Consider the following 13,171-nt stretch of genomic DNA (forward strand, 5'->3'; position numbering starts at 1 on the left):
AAATGTACGTAAAAATAAGTAAAAAGAAATGTAATTTATGGTGTTATTGAAATGTTATTCTGGAAGTTATTTAGCGCAAGTCGAAAATCTTTTTTTTTTTTCACGTAAGTTCGATTACTGAAGTGCTATATAATAATGAACTAAATAAAACAAGAGTCTAGACAAGGGTTTTATTGTTTATTAACATTTTTAAAGATTCGGTCAATTAAATTACGTGCCTCTACATTCAAGTCTCCACCTTCCATCTGTAAATATTCGAAATAAAATGAAATTCGTGATAAACATTTTAAATTGTTCATGGCAAAAAATTACAAAATAATAATAAGAAGAAATTTATAATAATTTTCTTTTCTACTTTATTATTTAAATACTTTGAATTAAAATTAATTTATAATATAATAGCAATGGAAATTAATTTACAATTCGAAAGAAAATTCCCTGTTAAAGTCATAAATTAGTTATCAAAGCCATTTTTTTAATAAATAAAAGCAGGGATAAGCTTACTTTTATGACGCTTTGATATAACGTTCCATCATTCAATAAGAAAGCTGAAGTTGAAAGCAGTTAAAGTTTCTGAAGATGTTCTTGAGTCAATGAGAAACAATATTTGCTCAAGTTCATTGCAGTGAAGCAACAATAGGAATGCTATGTGTTGACCCCCCCCCCGGCTTTAACGTATACAGCAAGCGCAGCACACCTCTGCTGTAATAAATTGGTTTTTATTTTATTTTATTTTTAAGAAATGCTTGGATGTTACTTTTAAAAGAATGTCGTGTCTTAAAGAAGACTATAGCGCAATTTTTTGTAGGCAAGAGAGAGAAATTACACATTGATTTAAATATTCTAGTTCTGCTTTTTCTTGTTTTTAAGTTTATTTTTATGTTGAACATGATGCATACTTGTGCCTCATAAATTCTTTAGAATAAATATGATGAAGTACTATTTCTCAAAGTCATTACATGAGTTTCTTTAAAAAAAATAGTGTTTTTTATTCTTTATTCGAGCTAAAATACATTGTTAAACAGAATTAAATTAACACGTTGAATGCCATGGGGTTCACCGGCGATTATTAAAAACACATAATTCGAGTAAATTTTAAATTTTTTTATAATATTTTCGTTACTAAAACGGTTTGAAGAAATTAATGCAATACATAACACACAAAAATAGTTTTATTTATATACACAGAGATACCAACTTGCTCCGGACAGGGAATAAATATTTTCCAGTGGTAGTTAATTAATTGTGATTCTTGGTTTAATAAATTCAATTTAGTATATTTTTATCCACCTCTATTCCTAAACAATTCGTAGGCTTATATAATTCACCACTTTCAGTTATGCCATTCTAAACCATTTTAAAACCAGCCAAATCTGCTGGCATGCCAACTGCTCCGCTTTCTGGAATAGTGTTAATAATGTGGGAGTAAATTCTATAGTAAAATTCGTTAAAGAAAGATAGTTACGCTTACTTTTTAATACAGTAGCCAGTAGATTGATTTCTTAACGTGCATTTTATATCATACTTATAATTTTTGATATTTGGAGGTGGAAAAATAAATAATGAATGGCTTACAGAGATGCCAACTTGCTCCGGACAGCAAATATATATTTTAAAGTGGTAGTTTATCAATTGTGATTCTTGTTTTAATAAATCATTTTAGTCATACCCTCCAACTTATGAGGATTTTGAAAATAATTCTTTCTAGTGGTAGCGAACCAAAGTAGAAATTTTTAAAGCAAATGGATCTCTCATAAGACTTTTATCAAAACTTAAGAATCTAGCCCCATGGCCTGCACTTTTATAAGTAATAGTGGACAAATTACGCTAAAATTAATTTTTTTTAAATATTAAGACATTAATTTTGCTACCGTCTCAAAAGAAGATTTCTGAAACTACGGAAATTCCGTAGCAGTTGGAGAGTATGATTTTAGTAGATTTTTATCCACCGCTATTTAAAAATAATTCGTAGGCCTATATTATTCGCCACTTTATAGTACTTATGTCATGCTATACCTTTTAAAAAGCAAGTGAAAATTATCAAATGTTTGCAAAATTTACTTCGAAGTTATTTACCGTTTTTTGGCATCTCTGGACTTATATAAAATGAAAAATACTTAACTAAAAGTAACTTAAATTTCACTACCACTAGAAAATACCATTTTACAAAGCGGAGCAAGTTGGCATCTCTGATACTTGATGTTTCACTTTGCTTGCTTGCTTTATTTAACCCCTTGCGGACGGATGATTCAGAAAAGCATTCGCACAAAATCAGAATCAGGATGTAATTAAATAAAAAACGGTATCTTAAATGTAGTCGTTGCTATTTTGACAGACTTTGCTTTTACTTTAAATATTGTTAGTTTAATCATATATATAATCAATGTTAATTCAAAGTATAACTAAATAGTTTTATTTTGAACAAAGTAATGGTGAATTAAATAAATCAAACGATTATAACTCCGCCCACAAATAAACTGCTAAAGAATTACTTTGGTTACCAGTTTTATCTTTTTACTCTGGTTGATACGGTTTTATGCTGACACGCGTTTGTGACAGTCGACGCGAAAGGGTTAAATAAACTGGGCATCTGGGCCGCGAAGCGCCCTCTATCCCATTCATCATTAAATAACATACAGTAATGTGAAATACATCGATTTGGCAAACATTGCGGTAGCCATAAGAAAATCAAGCCGTTTGCTTGTGAAATAATAAAACAATGAAAAACTTCAATATGGCAAATTGACGTTTTTACATAACATTAGAAATATTGACTGTAGACTTAAATTAATAATAAAGATAAAAGATGTACTTGATGTTTCACAAGGCTGAAAGTCCGTATACATCAAGAGGGAAAAGAGTAAAAACTGGCAACAAATAAATTTCATTTTTAGCTTTTTTCGTGAATAATAAAATATCCATAATTACCAATTTCTTAAACGCGTACAATTTATATATTGAATCGCTTTATTTCCGGGGAATGTTAAAATAACAGCAAATTTTAATGAAACTTTTAAATTTGAAAGTTATAGCAAAGACAATAACAACAGACTAGAGATGGGTTAACTTCTATTTCACTGTTACCTCTGCTATTGTGGTTCTAAAGTAACAGTAACAAATAGCAGTGAGTGTGTTTAGTTCGATATATCAATTCGATTAATCATTTTCTTAAACAAAATTTGGTACAAATTAATCGATTAGAAATTTTTAATAAATAATCAATATAATTAGTTTTTTAGTAAAATTAATAGATATCATAAATTTTTAAATTAATCGATAAATATAATTAATCGTTATACTTAGTAGCCATTTTTATGTTAAGTAATGATTTTTAATGACCAATGTATATAGCAGAGATGCCAACTTGCTCCGGACAGCAAATATATGTTTTAAAGAGGTAGTTTATCAATTGTAATTCTTGGTATAATAAATTAAATTTAGTAGATTTTCATCCACCACTATTTCCAAATAATTAGTAGGTTTATATATCCACCACTTTATATGCCATGCTATACCTTTTAAAAAGCAAGCAAAAATAGTCACATATTTTCAAAATTTGTATTCGAGTTATTTACCGTTTTTTTTAATTATTTAGCTTGTCGGGAGCAGTTGACAACTCTGAATATAGCCTTTTTCCTTGGAACAAAAGCGCAGTATATGAAAATTGTCCACCAAAAGAAAAGACAATGTTTTAAAATGCTTTTTTTTTTAACATTCAAAAAATTTATTTTTTTTCGGCCAGTTTTTTTTTTTAAAAAATCTGTGCGTTAAGGTTTTTGTAGTATAACCGGACTAGTTACACTGCACCTGAGTTAAACTATGTTGATAACCTCTGATGTGAGTAACGCTTTACTTCAAAAAAATATTGCGAATGCATAATTTAAAATCAAAATATGAGGTCTAAGATATATCCGTAAATACAAATGTCTTTACATTATAAAGAAAAATATATATAAAAAAAATAATTCAACAACTAGTTTTCCTATCTTCGGGATAACGGTGGCTAACGCCCTGAGAAAAAATAAGTATTTAAATTTCTATACTGACATAATATTTCAAAACACGTGCTCTATCGTTCCATTTCCAATTTATTGTTCTGAGAACAGAAATATTTTTTTTTAAATAATTGGAAAAGTAAAGAAGTGGGTTTTCGAAAGCTCTTTCAGACACTTTGCTTCAGTTTTTAGAGTGCTGATCAGCTTACTCAAGATTAAAGGTTTTTAACCCTAGGTTTACGGACGTTTCTTATATACCTATCTCTACGCACACACGTCAACTTGACGTGTGAAAGAATACATATAATTGTGATTCTTGATTTAATAAATTCAATTTAGTAGATTTCTATCCACCACTATTTCTAAATAAATCGTAAGCTTATATTATTCATCACTTAATATTTTTTTCAAAATTTATTTAGCTGTTATATACCATTCTTTGAAATTATTTTGGCGTGTCCGGAGCAGTTGGCATCTCTGCACTTAGAAACCAATGTAATTGTATATTTAAAGAAAAATATGAAATATATATTTACAGACCTGCCAACTTTTAATCCCTTCCATTATCATTTTTCCCAGTGGTATTAAAATGTAATTAAAACTTCAATTTTAAGCAAACAAGTACGTTGTATTTGACCAAAATGATGTTGACAACCATGATAGTAATGCATATTAATATGTAAGCTTAATTTTTGTAAGAATAGTGGTGATCAAAATCATTTAAAAATTAAATTTATAAAAGAAAAAATAGTATATATTTCCTACCACTTTAAATATGAAAATAAAATCTCCCGCAAAATCCGGGAGAGTTGGCAGGTATGTATTAATTAAATATTCTAGTATTTTATGTTTCAATACTCGAACTAAGCAGCTGAAACCTTCAAAATCTGACATCAATTGACATTCTGCTGTTTGTTTTTTCTATTACTGCTTATCGGCAACAGATGTTTATCACCTGTTTCATTTGCGATAACGAATCGAAGTATTGTCGGTACATTCCTATTTATTATTGATGTGATAATTGCTTGTTTACTCAAAATTTTGTCTAAATTATGATCGCGTCAAATTGACTCATATCCGTAGATATAGAGAATTTCAATATTTCAACGCTTTTGAAGAAAATAGCCTTCAAAATATATTTACGTCGATCAATGGTTAAAAGTCATTACAAGAAAAAAAATAAAAATTCAAACGGGTTTTATAATTTTCCATACAAAACTCGAAATGCGTCAAAATGACGCGTCCCGTAAACCTAGTGTTAATGATACATGAGGATTTTTCATATTTATTTTAATGAAATTAAAAATTAGCCAGAGAGTCAACAACTTACTCTTAGGATAATACTTCTTTTCATCATTACATTCACCAGCACAATTTTCAGCTAGTGATCACTTAGAAAAACTATTCTGCTCATTACGATTACACAATTTCTATCATAATTTGAAATATTTATAAAATGCATTTTAGTTAATAAATTGGTAGTGTTTAAAAAAATTAAACTTTGATATTTCTTATATTAATATTTGACATTTTTCTAACTTAAGATATACTTGAAGAATTTTTTTAAAAGTTTATATTAATAAAGATCATATATATATATATGATCTATTCCAATAACTATAAACGTAACTATTCCAATTTTAACTTTTCGATACTGTTTTTGGCGTCGTTTAAACATTCTTTATAGTAGTATGCAATATAATAGTATGATTTTTAATAACCAACAGACCTTTTTTCAATTCTTGTAATATGTTAAAATAACATAAGAAAAGATTTGATCTCAGATAAAGAATATTAAGTTATAGCTCATAATTCGCACTACTAATATTTCCATAATGTTTACTATATCTTGTTTACTATATCTATCTATACTATACTATATCTTGTAATGTTTACTATATCTATATATAGTGTTTACAATATGTTACGCGCTACTAATATTTCCATAATGTTCCGTCTAATATTTGCAAATCTAGTTTGTAGTTATTTACCGTGGCCAGATGGGCAAGACATGTAAAATTAGCGTGGCGTTCAGAGTGTTAATGCGTTGCCTAACTAAAATTTGCTTTCGTAACTTGATGTTCCAGTTTCCGATTCAGGTATTACATTTCTGAGTACTTAGGCCGTATTGACAGGGGTGAAAGCGAGACGGAAGACAGGAAAAGCTGATAGTAAAACCTTTTAAGTTGTAGCTTGTTTTGGGGAGGAGTTTACTTATTATTTTTTTAAACTATTCAACAATATCTACCTTATCTTCGTTCGTTGTTACAACATCTGAGCATCTGATCTGAGGCCTAAATAGCCCGTCTACTTTATCTTCTCATCTCATATGTGGTGGTAAGCTTAGCATCAGCCCCGCCAAGGCAACGCCTCCTATAACTGAAAGCCTCCACACGGTTTCTTATAGTTAGTCCGATCAGACCACTGTGAGGAATTACATACCCTCCAACTGCTACGGAATTTCCGTAGTTTCAGAAATCTTCTTTTCTGACGGTAGCAAAATTAATGTCTTAATATTTAAAAAAAATTAATTTTAGCGTAACTTGTCCACTATTACTTATAAAAGTGCAGGCCATATGGCTAGATTCTTAAGTTCTGATAAAAGTTTTATGAGATCCATTTGCTTTAAAAATTTCTACTTTGGTTCGCTACCACTAGAAAGAATTATTTTCAAAATCCTCATAAGTTGGAAGGTGTGGGAATATCCACTTACCGAAGGAGTCATTTAATACAGAATATAGTTAAAAAAAGAAAGTGGTACGAAATATATGACTAAAGCTTTATTTTATTTATGAATATTAATGCCTTGCCTAATTCACTTGTCAACCACTACAGATTCAATTCTCAAATATATATGATGAATTTCTCTCAATTACTTTTATAAAAGGTTTTGGGTACATGCGCACAGCTGGTTCGCTTTTTAAGCAGTCTGCACGGACTACTTTTGAAAGACCGTGTGGAGGCTTCTTGATGTAGGATGTGGTGGCCAGGGGCTCTAACTAATTCATCTGAGTGGGAATAAATAATAAATCGCCGAAGCGCAATTGAATGGTGAAAGTTGGGGTTCAGTAACATTTACTGAATGAAAATTAAAATTAAGTAGCGAGATTAAACAAGCAAATTTAAGAGAGAGAAGAGGTTTTTGTGGCAGACTGCTTCACCTCCCCCCGAGGTATTACCCACGAGCTTCTCAGGTGCACAGTAGCCACATAGCCTCAGAGAAAAGGAAAAATGCATGATAATAAATGCGCAAAAATATATACAAGTATTTATAATTATTTACAAAATTTACGGGACAAAACTCCATCGGATAGGAAAAAGGCGGTGGCCGGGCTATATTTTATATTGTCTTTGATGAGCTCAAAATCAAAGTTTTTAAAGTAGTTGCATTTATCACAGGAGAGTGCATCTCTGAAGAAACTTGCACATAGTTCAGCTATATGCCAATCTATTTTGTTGATTTCTAAATCTCTTCTTAGATCTTTTATTCCCATGGATCTGGGGGCTCCAGTGATGTATCTGAGAAATTTGTTTTGAGTACTCTCCAGTTTCTTCTTTTGAGTAGCAGTGGTTGTGCTCCATGCCGGGGCTGCGTAGCTGATGATCGGTCGAATGCATTGGAGGTATAGCGTTCGTTTTGTTTTGAGTGCAAGTTTTGAGTTACAGATTAATATTGGTTTCAGAGCACTATCGGCTTCTTGCGCTCTGCTTAGAATATTATCAATATGGGAGTTCCAGTTTAAAGTACTAGTAAGAGTGACGCCTAGGTAGGTGGCCTTTCGAACTAGTGGCATTGTCTCATTGAAAAGAGTAATATTTGGATAAATGACTTTCTCTTTACTTTATTTTCTATTAATTGGTAGCGAAGATTTGGTGGTGTTGATGGCTACCTTCCATTTCGTGCACCTGTCTTCGATATTAGGTATGCATACCTGCCAACTTTTACGCATTTGGCGTAAAATTTTATTTTTATATTTAAAGTGGTAGTAAATATACACTATTTTTTTCCTTTATAAACTAAATTTTTAAATGATTTTCATCACCACTATTCTTAAAAAAATTAAGCATATATATTAATATGCGTTACTATCATGACAGGCAGCTTAAGCTCTTTCAAATACAACGTATTTTTTTGCTTAAAATTGAAATTTTTATTCCATTTTAATACCACTGGGAAATCTCATAATGGAAGGGATTAAAAGTTGGCAGGTATGGGTATGATATTACTGAGATTAGTTACTGACTTCTTAGGATTTATGGCAGTATCATCCACGTAGAAGGCTGAGGTGATGTTTCTCAAATTCTTAAAATTTGAAAAGTCCGCTGAATAAATTAGGTAGAGCACAGGGCCGAGAATTGATCTTTGCGGAACTCCTGCTCTTATGCATCTAGCGGTAGAAAATGCTGGATTGATCTTTATAAGAAAAGTTCTGTTTGTCAGATAATTATTAATTAGTAGAACTAGATCTTTGGGGATATTGAAATTTATGAGCTTGTAATGAGGCCCTGATGCCAGACTCGGTCAAAGGCTTTGGCCACATCCAACATCAGGAGCACTGTTGTTTCTTCTTTGAAGAATCCTTGGTTAATATTCTCAATAATTCTCACTAGTTGTTTAGTGGTGGATAGGTGTTCTCGAAAACCGAATTGTCATCCGGGATAAAACTGAGATGGGACTTTAGTCTGTTGAGGATTATCTTATCAAAATTTTTTGAAAATATGGTCGCAAACTAATAGGTCTGTAGCTTTCAAGATTTAGCAAATTTTTCCCCTGCTTGGGGAGGAGCACAACCTGAGCGTGTTTCCATTTGGGGGGGATATTTCAGCTTGAGGCAAGCATTGATGATGTTTAGCAGCTGCCCGATGATGTTGGGAGGGAGGTTTTTAATCATGAAGTTATATATATTATCAGTACCGGGAGTTTTATTATTCTGAAATTTGGTGATAATACTGGTGATCTCTTCCATAGTGGCTAGATCTGAGGATAACTGATAGTCATTTTTCAAGAAATTATTGACACCATTAAAGATAATGTCATCGGAAATTGCATCAGTAGGATCATTATTGAGCGAAAATTGTCCTTCCATTGTGTCTGTAAAAATTTCGCATTTATCAGTATCGGAATAAGTCCTGCCATTTGGGCCATTTAGCGGCAAGTTAGTGGTCTTATTCGACTTTAGAGATCGTACCATGTTCCAAGCGGCTTTGGTCTGACTGGTAAGACTCTCAACCTTTTCATTCCAGGTATCTTTCTTAAATTTGTCTATTTGCTTCTTTACTTTATCTTGGAAAAGAAGTAGTTTTATATATCTGCTAAAATTATAAAATAAATTTTGATAGTTACAGATATTTTATTATTTTTGAAAAAAATATTGAAATGATGTCTAACGTACCAGTTTTTTTCTTTTTTCAGTCTTGCTTTATAACGGCCTTCAACCGTGCTATCAGTTTTCTTTTTTTTTCTTAGCAAATTTAATTGGTAAGATCACGTCTAAACAGTTATCAACAAAGCACAAACAGCCTGCCACAGATTACAAATCCTTCTTCAGAACCCTAAAATGGAACTCAAACTTAAACGTTTACTTTACATCTCGATGATCCGTCCCATCCTAACTTATGCATCTCCAGCTTGGTGCAACATCTCCACATCACTCCTTAAAAAACTCAAAATATCCCAGAATAAAATCCTCAGGAAAATAACAAAATCAAGATGGTTTATCCGCAATAAAAACATACATCGTGACCTCAACATAGATTTTTTAGATCATCATATTGCAAAGCAAAATTTCAGATTTTTTGAAAAGACCATATATTGTGACAACGCAGGATTCAACGAAGTTTTTACTTTCGAAAACTTAAGGGAAGACATAAACCTCAGGCCGATTGCAGCTCATTTTTGTAGTGACATAATTTTAACTAAAATACAAAATATTTAATTTCCTTTTATTCCAATTGCATTCCAAATACCAGAAAGAACCACCTTAAAGATTAAATACAAGACGAATGGGGAAAAGGCCGCTAACGGCCCCAGGCGCCCAGTTATATTTCGATGATGATGATGCAATCTTTTTCGCCAAAGCCATTTAGTCCCAGCCATTATGCCATTTCATCCGATGAAGGAGTGAGATATCTGCTTCGCGGGCATGTACTCTGCTACACTACATATCAAGTCAATTCAAGCGTAGGGCTATCTGCTCATTCATCGAAGTTGGTTCAACAATGAGAGAAGAATGTGGGTAAAATATTGAACATAAGATACTCTATACAAACTGCTCCACTTTCTGCAATAGTTTTAATAAAGTGGTAGCAAATTATATAGTAAAATTCGTTAAAGAAAGATAGTTACGCCTACTTTTTATTGTAGTGTCCAGTAAATGCATACCTCAGTGCTGCATTTTATATCATACTTATAATTTTTGATATTTAGTGGTGAGAAAATTACTTAAAATGAAAAATATTAAACTAAAAGTAACTTAAATATCGCTACCACTAGAAAATACTATTTTACAGAACGGAGCAAGTTGGCATCTCTGAATCTGTGTAATATTTGCAAACTTAGTTTTCAATTATTTTCCGTTTGGTCAAATGGACAAGCCATGTAAAATTAATGTGACATTCAACGTGTTAAATCATGAAAGAGAGCCTAAATTTTTTTCTCTTCAAATCCGCAACTTCAACTAATTATTTCTTTTTAATGCCAATAGATGGCTCTTCCAAAACTTAGGAAGGAGAAACTTTGAAAAATGCAATGCTGCGGCTTCACAGTATAGAGCCTTTAAAGCTAGCTCATGAATTAGATACATTAAAATATATTAAACTGATAGTAATTCATCGCAATTATTACCAGCTTAAAATACCAAATAACTCTGAAAGATCCGTGGTGGCCCAGAGAATCGAGAGCTCACCTTCCAATGAGGTGTGAATTGTAAAATATATTTGATATTTTTAAACTCTTAAAGGCAATAACAATAAATGAGAAAATTAAAATCAAACTTTTTGGGTTGCTGCTATAATGTGATTAATATTTAAGACTAACCATTTAATATTTTTTAAAGTTATGATATGATAGTTTAAAAGTTTTATTCTTTGTGTTATGTCTAGATATTTGAACATTTTATTTTCGCACATAAACTGAAGAAACTATAAAATCGTAAAAATGCCATAAAACTTGGGAAAAGCAAAAGGACTAACAGCTTTTGGTCAGGGCATTTAACACAAAGAAGAAATGTTTACCACAGCAATAAAATAAAAATGTTACTGGCATTTGTCATGATGTATACGATCAACGCTTGAGAAGACTTATCTGGCTTTATGCCTATTTGATATTGTTTAAAGTAAAGAAAATCGAAATAAAATGGTTAAAGTGATTTTTTATAAATTGCTTTTTATACTACAATTGCTTCTTTAAATAATTTATTCTTAGAAAAATATGTTAAAATGTTTTAGTATTAAACTCTAGTACACAAGCATTTTTTTGTACTATATTATATTATATTATATTATATTATATTATATTATATTATATTATATTATATTATATTATATTATATTATATTATATTATATTATATTATATTATATTATTTTATATTATATTATATTATATTATATTATATTATATTATATTATATTATATTATATTATATTATGTTATATTATATTATATTATATTGTATTATATTATATTATATTGTATTATATTATATTATATTATATTATATTATATTATATTATATTATATTATATTATATTATATTATATTATATTATATTATATTATATTATATTATATTATATTATATTATATTATATTATATTATATTATGTTATATTATATTATATTATATTGTATTATATTATATTATATTGTATTATATTATATTATATTAAGCATGTATCTAGTATACAAGTATAGTATTAATTATAAGCTTTATACTCTCATTGAATACAACCTTAATAAAAAATACGAAATATATTTCAGCGCAAGTATCATTTCATATCTTTCATGAATTAAATTTTCGCATCAATACTAAATGTTGCGTTAACAAAACTACACTCCTTTAAGAGAAAGCCTCCACACGGTATTTTATAGATGGTTCGATCAGACCACTATGATAAAGGTAAGCTGATTATGAAAGAGCAGTTTAATCGAAAATCCAATAAAAATAAGAAAGTGATAGCAAATATAAGTCTGAAATTTTTTTTTAATCTATGAATATAATTGGTTTGGAATATAGCAATTCAACTGTCGGATATAAGATTATTAATGATAAAACGAAGTAAAATTTTTGTTCCTCTAATCAAATATTTTAAATATAGCCTCTTATAGGTTATAAGGTTTACTATCACCATAATAAACATTATTTATGAAGTCGAGGTTCCCCCGAAAAAAATTTGATTGTTTAGGGTTCCGCAGGCAAAAAATAATTTGCGAATCACTGCAATAGTAAACTGAAAAAAAACTATGCTATAAAAAGTTGCTAATTTGAATCTTGTTTAATAATGTTTAGTTGTTGTTGTTTCTAATGCTACTTGCCAATATCAGCAAGCCTGCTTGGTGAAACGAAACGAATTTAAGGCAGAGAGGTGCATTGTTTCTGAGTGGCGCCGTCTATGGCCAAGAATACGACTTCAGCTACACACTCGTCGCAGCGAGTTTATAGGGCGGACCCATTCATTCGTCCGCAAATCGTAATTTTGACCGTAACCAGAGAAAGTTCAATCTCCAATTCAGTATCCCCAGAGGTGTAATTTGTTGAAACAGCTTGAAGGACTTAGTGACCTAAAAGATTTAACGTGCACCAGTCACCATTTACTACACTCCACCATTTACTACGTCTTCGGTAATCAGGGATTGAACTCACGACCTCTTGGACATGGGCCCAACGCCCTACCAACCAGGCTATCCCAGCCTTAACATTGTTATAAATTTTATAAGTCACCACAATTTGTATTTTTAGTCACCCGTGGCTGTGCTGGTAAGTTAAATTTCCTTTAAGTTTATGCTGTAATGAATTATTCATTCTTTTGTAAGTTTGATTTAAAGTTATTTTTCACACCACTACATGTAAATGTTTTAAGAATTTATTTCAAATTATCTTTGTTAGAGCTGACTCGGGTCGAAGCTTTTAAAATGTTGCCAAAATTACCAAAAGTTCTGAAAGCTTCTGCTTTTAAT

This window comes from Parasteatoda tepidariorum, chromosome 4 (assembly GCF_982258835.1).
Source record: "Parasteatoda tepidariorum strain Cologne lab strain chromosome 4, Ptep-v5.0, whole genome shotgun sequence".
Classification (NCBI taxonomy): domain Eukaryota; kingdom Metazoa; phylum Arthropoda; class Arachnida; order Araneae; family Theridiidae; genus Parasteatoda; species Parasteatoda tepidariorum.